The sequence below is a fragment of the Aegilops tauschii genome, chromosome 4 (genome assembly GCF_002575655.3).
Source record: "Aegilops tauschii subsp. strangulata cultivar AL8/78 chromosome 4, Aet v6.0, whole genome shotgun sequence".
NCBI classification, from domain to species: Eukaryota; Viridiplantae; Streptophyta; class Magnoliopsida; order Poales; family Poaceae; genus Aegilops; species Aegilops tauschii.
Genome location: NC_053038.3, coordinates 276,377,583 through 276,390,790, shown reverse-complemented (window position 1 = coordinate 276,390,790; position 13,208 = coordinate 276,377,583). Strand labels below are relative to the sequence as shown.

The 13,208-nt window shown below is 48.2% G+C and overlaps 1 pseudogene; it reads right to left on the bottom strand.

Annotated features, from left to right (window-relative positions):
- The window catches only part of LOC109742078 (uncharacterized), a 46,343-nt pseudogene that overhangs the window by 7,453 nt on the left and 25,682 nt on the right, over nt 1-13,208 (bottom strand).

Below are 13,208 nucleotides of genomic sequence, written 5' to 3'. Positions count from 1 at the left end.
CCTATTGAAGAAATACATGGTCTTAATTTGCCGCCTGTTGAAGAAATACATGGTCTTGATAACCCGGCACAGGTGGTAAAGGTAAATTCTCTCTATAGATTTGATGAAGGCGATATTCCTTGTTATAAGTCTGCTAGCCAATGCTTAGATGAGTTTGATAATTTTATTGTCAAACAAGAAAACTTCAATGCTTATGTTGGTAGACAATTGAAACGAAATGCTTATATGATTGAACACTTGAGTGATTATATGTCTAGAGTTAAAGGTGAACTTAAACTCATTAGTAAACATGCTCCTATGGTTACCACTCAAGTAGAACAAGTGCTTAAGGCTCAAAATGATTTGCTCAATGAATTAAATAATAAGAAGAATGATAATGCTGTTAGAGTTATGACTAGAGGGGGTAAAATGACTCAGGAACCTTTGTATCCTGAGGGCCACCCTAAGAGAATTGAGCAAGATTCTCAGAGAACAAATGTTGATGCACCTAGTCCTTCTAAGAGGAAGAAAAAGAAAATTGATAGGACTTTGCATGCTTCTAGTGAACCTGTTGTTGACACACATGAGAATCCCAATGATATTTTTATTTTTGATGCTGAAACACAATCTGGTGATGAACATGAACCTAGTGATAATGTTAATGATGATGTTCATGTTGATGCTCAACCTAGTAATGATAATGATGTAGAGATTGAACCTGTTGTTGATCTTGATAACCCACAATCAAAGAATCAACGTTATGATAAGAGAGACTTTGTTGCAAGGAAGCACGGTAAAGAAAGAGAACCATGGGTTCAGAAACCCATGCCTTTACCTCCTTAACCATCCAAGAAAAAGGATGATGAGGATTTTGAGCGCTTTGCTGAAATGATTAGACCTATCTTTTTGCGTATGAGTTTTACTGATATGCTTAAAATGAATCCTTATGCTAAGTATATGAAGGATATTGTTACAAACAAGAGAAAGATACCGGAAGCTGAAATTTCCACCATTTTTGCGTATGTGGTTTTGTCGCAAGAAGGCTCATCTTCACACAATCCCATGTAATGAACAAGAATGGGATAACGAGAGTTGGCTTACAATCGCCATTTCACACAATACACAAATTAATTCATTCATCAACCAAAATCCACACATAGACCGACTACGGTCAAATCCAAATTAAAATAAGATAACCCCAAATGCTAGATCCCCGATCGTCTCAACTGGGCTCCACTACTGATCATCAGGAAAAGAAACATAGTAACGACCACGTTCCTCGTCGAACTCCCACTTGAGCTCGGTTGCGTCATCTGCACTGGTCTCGTCGGCACCTGCAACTGTTTTGGTAGAATCTGTGAGTCACGGGGACTCAGCAATCTCACACCCGCGAGATCAAGACTATTTAAGCTTATAGGAAAGGATTGTGTAATGAGGTGGAGCTGCAGCAGGCACTAAGCATATATGGTGGCTAATATACGCAAATGAGAGCGAGAAGAGAAGCAATGCAACGGTCGCGAAGCTAGAAATGATCAAGAAGTGATCCTGAAACGGTCGCCGAGCCTTCCACCCTTTACCAAATATATAGATGCATTAATTAAATAAGAGATATTGTGATATTCCAAAATATATCCATGTTCCAACATGGAACCAACTTCAACTTCACCTGCAACTAGCAACGCTATAAGAAGGGCTGAGCAAAAGCGGTAACTTAGCCAAACAACGGTTTGCTAGGAAAAGATGGTTAGAGGCTTGACATGGCAATATGGGAGGCATGATATATCAAGTGGTAGGTAGCGCAGCATAGCAATAGAACGAACAACTAGCAAAGCAAAGATAGAAGTGATTTCGAGGGTATGGTCATCTTGCCTGCAAGGTTCTCAGAGTTGTCGAAAGCTTGATCCTCGTAAGCGTACTCAATAGGTTCCTCATTCATGAACTCATCTCCCGGCTCTATCCACAGCAAGAACACAAGCAATGGAACCACAATCAATCACGGAAAATGCACAAGCAACATGATGCAATACATGCATGATATGCGAGATATGATTGCGATGCATATGCGTGCTCCGGAAGAAAAAGGATGAACAAGGAAGTAACTTGGCAAACCAAGTATGCCACTGTAAATATGAGATGATTTCGGTCGAAATCGATATAAACATCACCGGAAACGGATGCACGGTTTGCAAATGGCAAGCAAAACAAGAATGACACGATTCTGCGATTAACAGCATGATAGCACTTAGAATACATCAAGTAACGATGCTACAGTACCCCAACATAGCAAAAAAGCATATGGCAGTAATCTACAGGAGATGCTTGACAAAATATGAACACTGAGCTACGGCTAGATCACACCATAACAGGCTCAAACAAGCATGGAAAAAGTGCAAAAGATATCAGCTTAACAGACTTGGAGAAAATACTGGACATGGCTGAAACAACATCAGGTAGCAATGTTCAGAGCAAGCAAAACACATGCTACAGGAACTTAACGTAGCAAAACAAGGCATGGAATCAATCTACTAAATGCATAGAACAAAAGTCTCTTACTGACCATGAGCCAAAAAGGACTAGAAGATATGATGGCACCCATGTAAACATAGCAAGTTTCGTTAACAGGTTTCAGACTTAGCAGAAAACAGAGCATGGCATTAACAGATTTATGAAGGCATCTTGGTGAGCTTGATTTACTCATCACAAAGCAATGCATGACAAAACAAGCATACCTACAACAAAAAGACATGTTTATGAAGCTAACCATCGCAAGATAAAGTTCATAGCATGTATGGATCAACTACAACAACCTTGGCAAAATTGAATATCATGTTAACAATCAGCAAGGAATATTTTATAGCAAAAGTATAGCAAGATTAAGGCATGCTATGGCACTCTATATTTGCAAAAAGGGGTATGGATGGAGAGAACACAACTATATCTACAAAACATCCTTACTGAACATACCCAAAATAAGCATAGATCTCACTGTAGACACATGGATACATGGCAATAAAATAACAGCAGTCACAGACTTGGCAAAATTCTAAGTCCCTGAAAACAGAAACATCATGAAGCCTAGTTTGCATGCTTGTGCTAGTCACCACATAGATCACAAAAATACATGACATACACCCCTGTGAAGATGACATGGCATAGATCAAAACACCTGTAGAGCTCATGCCCATAAGATGCACACATCAAATGCAACAAAAATAACAACACCTCAAGTTCTGATAAATAACAGCAGTAAACATCATATAGCCCCCTTGCACCAGAGATTTGGGCATCAAGATGAACTCAAACTAGCATGGCACAATGGAACAAAATGAAGAGCATCTCGAGACGAACATTTCTATATATATGCACGCAAAACGGAGCAGCTCGTAATGAGATATGATGCGATGAACGTGAGCACATAATGCAATATCCTCGGGACTTGGAGTTTTAGGGTCAACCTTCCCCGGATCTGGATCCGTGGCATGGAAGCCGAGGCGGGCGGCTCGCCGGAGATCCTGCCGGAGAGGGAGAAGGAGAGGACGGAGGAGGAGGCGCCGGGGTTCGGGGACGTCGCCGGCGGGGGTGGAGCTCGGGCGCGGGAGGCGCGACGGCGGAGGGGTCTACGACGGCGGGTGCGGGCGGTGGCGCCGGCGGGAGTAGAGGAGGCGGCGGCGCGGGTCGGTGGTTGGCGGTGGACGCGAGGCGGCGGGGAGCGCCGGCGCTGGAGACGGCGGGGCGCGGGCGAACCGGGCGCGGGCGGTCGTGGGAGGACGAGGAGGCGACGACGTACGGGCCGCGGGGGCCTCGCGCGGGCCTCGCTGGCCGGCGGCGGCGGAGACGGCGGCGGATTGGGCGAGGGCGGCGGCGCAGTTTGTCCGGCGCGGACCGGACGTGTCCGGCACGCGGAGGGAGCGGGGTTAGGGTTTGATTTGCGCGAAAATATCGGGGGGATCACCTATTTGTAGCTAGAGGGAGCTAGGAGACTCCAAATGGAGTGCGGTTTTCGCCCACACGATCGTGATCGAGCGACCAAGAGCATGGAGGGGGCTTAGATGGGTTATTGGCCTGTTTGGAGGGGGGTTTTGCTGCAACTCACAAAAGCCCTTTGCGGTTACCCGGTTAACCGTTGGAGCATCAAACGACCTCCAAATGGAACGAAACTTGACAGGTGGTCTATCGGTGGTATACCAAGGCCACTTGACAAACCTCGGTCCATTCCGAGAACGTTTAACACCCGCTCACGAAAATAAACAAGAGGGGTGCGCCAGTGCATGTGGGAGTGCCGGATTGCAAAACGGACAACAGGGAAAATGCTCGGACACATGAGACGAACACGTATGCAAATGAGATGCACATGATGACATGATATGAGATGCATGACATGAACAAAATGCAAAACGAAAGACAAAACCTGTCGTGGAATTGTCACGGCAGATGTCCTCGTGCTAGAACTTAGTCGTGGAGCCATCGCAACTAGGAAGCTTAAAGGGGTTAAACGGGACAAGGAACACGGGGGTTATACTGGTTCGGCCCCTTACGGTGAAGGTAAAAGCCTACGTCCAGTTGAGGTGGTATTGCTTATGGTTTCGATGACCAGGGAGCTTGATTGCTCTGCCTGGCTTTCGACGAGATCTTCCCTTTCTTCTGAACCGCCACCGGGTCGCCCCTTTATATAGAGAGGTTGACGCCGAGCGGCTCTCAGAGTCCCGGCCGGCTCATAACAGTGTACGGCTCGGACTCTTATCTATTCTTGCCTTACACTACAAGTTTTACCCTAACGGCGGCTAATGCTACGGGCCCTAAGCCATCTCCGGGTCTTGGGCCCGTTATTGACCCGCCGTCTTCAAGATTGGTACTGGGCTTCGCGTGATGACCATTATGAGTAACCCGGCCCCTCCTGGCGGGTGACTCTAAGGTTTATATCCTCAACATTAGGCCCCAGATTGATTTGAACCGGTTCATGTCAATCTTCAATTCTTCTGAGAGAAAAAATCTTCCGGCTTATGGTCGTGTGAAGGCTATAACCCGCCGTGACGTCATCTTCTGGATTCCTGATAACCCGCCATGACGTCATCTTCCATTAAGTTCATTTCTTTATTCCATTAAATCCCAACGGATCTTATCTTTAATGGTCATCCCGAAGATCGAGGCGCCTCGGGGGCGAGATAATCACGCCGTGACCTCCTCGTTTCTCGCGCCCACTTATGAGCTTCACCTTATAAATAGCCCGGCCCGTAAGCCTCCAGTCACTCGTCGCCTCCATCTTCTTCCTCCACTCGCCACTGTGCTGCTGCCCGAGCTCTGCCGCCGCCGCGGGTTTCCTCATCTTCACCAACTCAGGCCGCTGCATCAACCTGACGTGACCAGAGAAACTCGACGAACCCCCGCCGTAACTCCGCACCTGTAAGTCCCCGCTCCTCTCCACCGTAGATCCGCATTAGGGTTCCACTGTTCTTCGCTGTTCTTCGCAAGTTCCCTGTAGTTCGGCCACTATGGTCATGTTTTGATCCAAGAGTAGCACAGATCTCCTGCGGTAGTTGTGGTACATCCATTTTTCCACTAGTAGATCCCCTTTGTTTGAAATAAGATCCCACTCTGAATCCATGAACTTCTTCTGCGTTAGTTCTAGGTCTAGAAAATTTTTTCTTTAGCCGACCGTTTTGATCCAAAATAATTAGTGCGATCTGTGAAACTTGTTTTCACCACACTTAGTGAAAAATTGCATCTGCTGAGCTATGGCGGCTTACATTTCCGGCTCAAAGAAGCCATGCGCCGTAAATTTTCTGGCTCATTTATGATAAAGCTATAGACAATTTGAATTACTCATGATACCTGCAGCGGCTTAGATAACCCGATGCACTTAACCATATGTCATTAGACCCCTCTCATAAGCCGCCATTTGAGTATTTAAACTGTAGACATCTGCCGGCTTATAATTGAACCGGACATTTTCCTTTTGTCATAGGCTTCATCTTTTACAATGCCTCCCAAAGCTCCAAAGCACCCATCATGTGCAACTGGATGAGGTCCAACGTCACCGACGACACCTTAGCTGATTTCGTAAAGACGGGTTACTTGCCCAAGAAAGAGATCATGTCTTATCGTGCCCCTGACCCGTCGGAGGAGAGACCGCAACCAAGGGATGGGGAGGTGGTGATATTTGCGGATCACATGAGCCGGGGCTTCGCACCGCCCGGCTCAAAATTCTTTAGAGATGTGCTGAATTTCTTTGATCTGCGGCCACAAGACATAGGATCCAACTCCGTGTCAAATATATGCAACTTCCAAGTATTCTGCGAAGGCTATCTTGGAGAAGAGCCCAGCCTGCTGCTCTTTAGAGAGCTCTTTTATCTGAACCGCCAGAACGAGTGCGCCAACGGGCCGAGCTTGGAACTTGGTGGAATCTCCATTCAACGATGGAGAGATTGCCTTTTCCTTACGCTGAGCCGCCAAGCCACCCAAAGGACTGGAACCAGACGTGGTTCTACTGCCAGGACACTTCTCCGGCTGATGAGAGCCCTCTGCCCGGCTTTCGTGCCGTGCGTCTGGAACCAAACCACCCTCTGCCAGACAAACTATCTCAGGCGGAGCGTCAACCTCTGATCCCCAGCATCAACAAGATCAAGGCTCTCCTGGGAAACGGCCTCAACGGCATTGATCTGGTCCGGGTTTGGATCTCCTGGTGGGTGATCCCTTTGAGCCGCCGCCCCGACTTAATGTGTGCTTATACGGGCCGGAAGGATGACCCTCTGTGGCACAGTCCCAATGATCTTCCTGAGGATGTTATGGACGACATGACCAAGTCTCTCCTGAATGAGAGCTTAGCCGACTGTGGGAGGACCGGCTTGAACCCCTTCTTCCAAGCTAACCCGGCCCCGGCGGTAAGTCACTGACCTGACCACCTTGGTTTTCCTTTGAATAATTTCCATTTGAGCTTTAAGAAATCTTTGTTGTATATTTCAGGCTAATGACAAGTTCTGGAAGGTCAAATATGACCATGAGGCAGCCAAAAAGGCCAGGAAGGCTAAGAAAGCCGCCAGGAGAGCCGCCCCTCGCAAGAAGGGAAGCAGGCCTACTGCCTCAGAGCTGCTTCAGCTAAGCGATAGCTCCGAGTCAGAGGTAACCCCTGAATCTATAGACTCTTGTTTTTGTTTCCGCTTTTCTGCTGTCTTTTGACCACCTTATTAACTTGATTATCCACAGGATGACACCGGAGCAAGTAACCCGGTAACTGAAGAGGTAACTATACTTTCTTCCGACTCGGACCCCTTGCCAAGGCTGAAAGTCCGAAGAGTAACCTGGAAAGTAAGCTTTTCGCAACCTTTAGCTTATCAAGATCCTCAATTTCTTTTGAAGCAACAGATTCATGAGAGCCGGAGGCAAACCCGGGCCAGCAAGGATGCAGACCTCTCCTCCGGCTTACCCGAAGCATCAAGAAAGCGCCGGACTGAGGTTATCTCCAACTTATACCCTTGTCATCCTTTAGTGGGTGTCACTCGTCAACCGCTCAATTCGTCTGATTCCAATTATCAGGAAACTTCACCTTCCTCTGGTGATTCTATGCAATCGAACCTGCCGGCTTTTAAGACCGCGCCCGGGTAATAATGATCATCTTATGTTGTACTTATCTTACCCATGCTTTTGTACTAACCTTTTGTCCTTTCAGTGCTCAAGCAAAGCTCAGTAAAAGAGCGAAGAAGAATAAGCCGGTCGAAGAGCCGGTCTTGGCTGAGCCGAAGGTTTCAGCTCAAGAGCCGCCAGCTGCCTCTGCTCCTGAAGCAACCGCTCCAACTGACGAGCCAATCACGGAGACTTCTGCTAACCCGGAGACCTCCAGCCCAGCTCAGCCGGCCGATGACCCGGACGTGGTAATCACCCAGACGAAGTTTGTCGAGCCGGGGAGACCCACTGCGCTGGCTAAGTGCTCTGCCAAAGAAGAGTTGCTAGAGCGCCGCAGGGCCAAGCTGGACATCACCAACTACGCCAACCTGAGCATTGGAGATATCATCTCCGGCTATGTCAATCAGGTGCACAGCAGCCGGGACCTGGAGATTGACATGGTGAAGCAGATACAGCAGAAGTCTGAGGTACCACTACTTCTTACGGCATAGTCATCTTTACCATACTAGCCCCCAAGTCTACTACTTATGATAGAGTATGTTGTAGACTTAACTTTCGGCTTACTTCCATGAACCGGTAATCTGTAGATAGAAACTTTCGGCATGCATTTGCCCCCAAGTGCCAAGTGTCTTTGCTTGGAAAGTGCTTGGGACTTTAAAGTTGCATAATAATTGTTCATACTATAACCCGGAAATTGTGCAGGCTGCTTGCATGAAATTTGAGGCTGATATCTCGGAGCTGAAGAACCGCCTGAAGACTCAGGAAACTGAGACCCGGAAGGCCAATGCCAAATTCGAATGCAGCATTGCTGCTCAAGAGAAGCTGAAGAAGAAGTTTGAAGCTGAAAGGAAGACTTGGGCCGAAGAGAAGGCTGCTCTGGTAAGCCAGGCCGAACAGGCGGAGAAGGCTCTGACGGAGAGAACCGCCGAACTCTCCGGCTTAAAACGCCATGTGTCACAGATGGTCGCCGCAATCTTCGGTAAGTCATTTTGCAGGCTTTGAACAAGTTTACAGTCTTTATGTATCATAACTCCCATCATTGATAACGGCTTATCTTACTTTGTTAAACAGGTCCCAGAAGCGCCAACCTCAATCAGAGCGTGCTGACCAAGCTGAAGGCCGTGTACACCCTGGTGGAGCAACTCTACACCGGGTCGCAGCGCGCTTTGGCCATGGTGGCCCTATCCAATGAGGTGCCGACTCACCTGGCAGACATACTTCACCGGCTTGCCGTTCTTCCTCAGCGTTTCCAAGAGCTGCGACGGGCCTCTGCAAGAGCCGGAGCCATAGCTGCTCTGAGCCGGGCCAAGGCTTTCCTTCCAGAGCTAGACCCGGCTGACATCGCACTTGGTTACCCTAGCCTGAAGGAAGATGGCACCCCCTTCGACCAAAAAGACTTTGCTGCCTGTGTGAAGATCGTGCGCCCGGTGGCCACCCTGATTGGGAATGACACCGATCTGACCAAGTACCAGCCGGGCTACGACGCAGAGAATCAGAGGATCCCTACTCCGCGTTATGAAGCCATCAGCTTGGTCCCGCCGACTCGTAAGCACACCTTTGCCCCAGAAATTGACCCGGCCGGGTTAATTGACGAGGAGGCTCAATTTGAAGCTTTGAGCGGCATTGACTGGAAATCGTCAACCTTCCAGGTCATGGGAACAGTCGGAGGAGCGGAGAGGGATGAGCCGGAAGTTTCGACCCGGCAAGCATCTTGACTCTGTAGACGGCCCATGATTACGCTTGTTAAACAATGCTTCACCCTTTTGGACTCGGGGAGTCTTGTAATAGAGTAGGACCAACTTTTTAACTTTGTCGTGCCATCGTGCACGTGTTGAATGCTTAACTCCATTGAAGCTGCTTCCTTATATTCTTCCGGGTCATAAGTGATCATTTATTTTCCTTAAGCTCAAATAGCTGTCTTTAACCATCCTGCATAGAAAAACAAGTCACAAGTCTCTAGGCGGCTTACTGCACTGAGAATCATAGTCTCATACATACAACCCGGAACATGAATCTAAGTCACTAAAGACTGGTCCTCAATTATGTCCTTGATGTAACCATAATAGCATACTTACAGGCCTTCAAGTATGCTTCCGGTTTATGTAACCCGGATAATAAGGTTGGTACCTCAACTCCGGTTTACCAGTCTTGATAATGCTGATTGTGTGTGACTAACACTGTGAATCAAAGTTAAGTCAGCCTAATAAGAACCGCCGTGTACACTGTTGATACAACCAGAAGAACTTGTTGTAAATCAGAAAATCAAAACTTAGGGGCTTCCGGTTCGAATACGACCAGAGACCCGTCCCAAAGGGGTTAAGCTAAGATTCAAATGCGATCATATAGCCCCCAGTGGGTTTGGCGATGCCAATCGAGAGGGTACCGACAGCTATGTTCTCTTTGGTTCGAATACGACCCATGTTTGAACAGGAAGCCCCCAAATGACCTTAAGAGTTGTTTAACGATGCTGATTCAAATACGATCCACGTCGGTTCCCAAAGGGGGTTGAGCTATGATTCAAATATGATCAAAGAAAACTCCCCAATGAGCTCGGCACTTTGCCAATCAAGTGGGCATCGACAGCTATGTTCTCTTTGGTTCGAATACGACCTATGTTTGAACAGGAAGCCCCCAGGTGATTATATTGTTTAACGGCAAGATTCGAATACGATCATAAGCCGGATCCACCTCCAAGTTACCATGTGACCTTGTAATGGAAACAACGCATTTACCTTTGGAGGAGAAAAAAGGACAGAGGTCCTGCTTTATTGCTTGTCATAATATATTCATGGCTATAGAAATATGTACATTATGAGAGTCGGTGGCTCAAGTGTAATAAGGCCGAAGCTGAGCTATGTTCCACGGCCGACGGGTCTCTTCCTCCGACTTACGTGAATCTTTATGCTCCCGAACGTCAATAAGGTAGTATGACCCGTTGTGCAAGTTCTTGCTGACCACAAAGGGCCCTTCCCAAGGCGGGGTTAACTTGTGCGCATCTGTTTGATCTTGGATGAACCGGAGCACCAGATCACCTTCCTGGAAGACCCGGGTCTTAACCAGGCGACTGTGATAACGGCGCAGGTCTTGTTGGTAAATTGCCGAGCGAGCTGCTGCCACGTCACGCTGCTCGTCCAACAAGTCAAGAGCATCTTGGCGCGCCTGTTCATTATCCGCCTCAACGTAAGCCGCCACTCGAGGTGAGTCATGATGGATGTCGCTAGGGAGGACTGCTTCCACTCCGTAAACCATGAAGAAAGGCGTATAACCCGTTAGGAGTAGTATTGATGCTCCATAACACGGAGGGTAACTCCTCCACCCAACAACCCGGCGTCCGTTGCAAAGGGACCAAAAGCCGGGGCTTGATGCCTTTCAGAATCTCTTGATTAGCTCTCTCAGCTTGACCATTGGATTGAGGGTGAGCCACTGATGAAACATCAAGTCGAATATGCTCTCGTTGACAAAACTCCTCCATGGCGCCCTTGGACAGATTGGTACCATTGTCAGTTATAATGCTGTGTGGAAAGCCAAAGCGAAATATCACCCTTTTCATGAACTGAACCGCCGTGGCTGCGTCACACTTGCTAACTGGCTCTGCTTCAACCCACTTTGTGAATTTGTCAACTGCCACCAAGAGGTGGGTCTTCTTGTCCTTGGACCTTTTAAAAGGCCCAACCATATCAAGCCCCCAGACCGCAAATGGCCAAGTGATTGGTATCATCCTCAGCTCCTGAGCCGGCACATGATCCCGTCGCGAGAACCTCTGGCAACCATCACATTTATTGACCAAGTCCTCCGCATTAGCATGAGCCGTCAGCCAATAAAAACCATGACGGAAAGCCTTGGCCACAAGGGATTTTGAGCCAGCATGATGGCCACAATCTCCTTCGTGAATCTCACGTAAGATTTCTTGACCCTCTTCAGGGGAAACACAACGCAGGAACGCTCCCGTAACACTGCGGCGATGCAGCTCACCATTGATAACAACCATTGACTTAGACCGCCGGGTTATTTGTCTGGCCAAAGTTTTGTCCTCAGGAAAATCTCCCCGGGTCATGTAAGCCAAGTATGGCACCGTCCAGTCCGGGGTGATGTGGAGAGCCGCCACCAGCTGTGCCTCCGGGTCAGGGACAGCCAAATCTTCCTCTGTAGGTACCTTAACAGAAGGGTTATGCAAGATGTCCAGGAAAGTATTAGGCGGCACCGGTTTTCACTGAGAGCCCAGCCGGCTTAATGCATCAGCCGCCTCGTTCTTCCTGCGATCGATGTGCTCTACTTGGTAACCCTGAAAGTGTCCAGCAATGGCATCCACTTCACGGCGATAAGCCGCCATGAGAGGGTCCTTGGAATCCCACTTGCCTGATACTTGTTGAGCCACTAAGTCTGAGTCGCCGAAGCACCTTACCCGGCTCAAGCTCATCTCCTTAGCCATCCGAAGACCATGGAGCAAGGCCTCGTACTCAGCCGCATTGTTAGTGCAAGGAAACATCAATCGTAACACATAATGAAACTTGTCACCATTAGGGGAAGCCAATACAACTCCAGCCCCCGAGCCCTCCAATTGCCTGGACCCATCGAAGTGAATAGTCCAATATGTGTTGTCCGGCTTTTCTTCGGGCACTTGTAGCTCTGTCCAATCGTTGATGAAATCCACCAAGGCTTGAGATTTAACAGCAGTGCATGGTACATATTTCAGACCATGAGGCCCGAGCTCTATAGCCCACTTAGCCACTCTTCCTGTGGCTTCTCTGTTTTGGATGATATCTCCAAGGGGAGCAGAACTGACCACAGTGATAGGGTGACCCTGGAAATAATGCTTAAGCTTCCGGCTTGCCATGAACACACCATAAACAAGCTTCTGCCAATGTGGATACCGTTGTTTGGACTCGATGAGCACTTCACTGACGTAATAAACCGGTCGCTGAACCGGATGCTCCTTACCCTCTTCCTTGCGCTCCACCACCACAGCCACGCTGACGGCCCGTGTGTTAGCAGCTACATACAGTAATAAAGGCTCCTTGTCAACCGGAGCAGCAAGGACTGGGGGCTCCGCCAGCTGTCTCTTCAAATCCTCAATAGCAGTATTAGCAGCATCATTCCAGACAAAGTCATCAGTTTTCTTCATCAACTGGTACAATGGCATGGCCTTCTCACCCAAACAGCTTATAAACCGGCTTAAAGCAGCGATACGACCCGCCAGGCGCTGGACGTCGTTTATACACGCCGGCTTAGCCAGAGAGGTTATTGCCTTGATCTTCTCCGGGTTAGCTTCAATGCCTCTATGAGAAACCAGAAAACCCAAGAGCTTGCCTGCAGGAACACCAAAAACACACTTGGCCGGGTTAAGCATCATGTTGTAGACCTGGAGATTATCAAAGGTTTCCCTCAGGTCATCTATCAAGGTTTCCTTCTCCCTGGACTTAACCACAATATCATCCACATAGGCATGAACATTGCGCCCAATCTGGTTATGAAGACAGTTCTGCACGCAACGCTGATAAGTCGCAGTGCACTCTTGAGTCCAAAAGGCATAGACACATAACAGAAGGCTCCAAAGGGAGTGATGAACACCATCTTCTCCTAGTCCTTAACTGCCATTTTAATCTTGTTTAAGT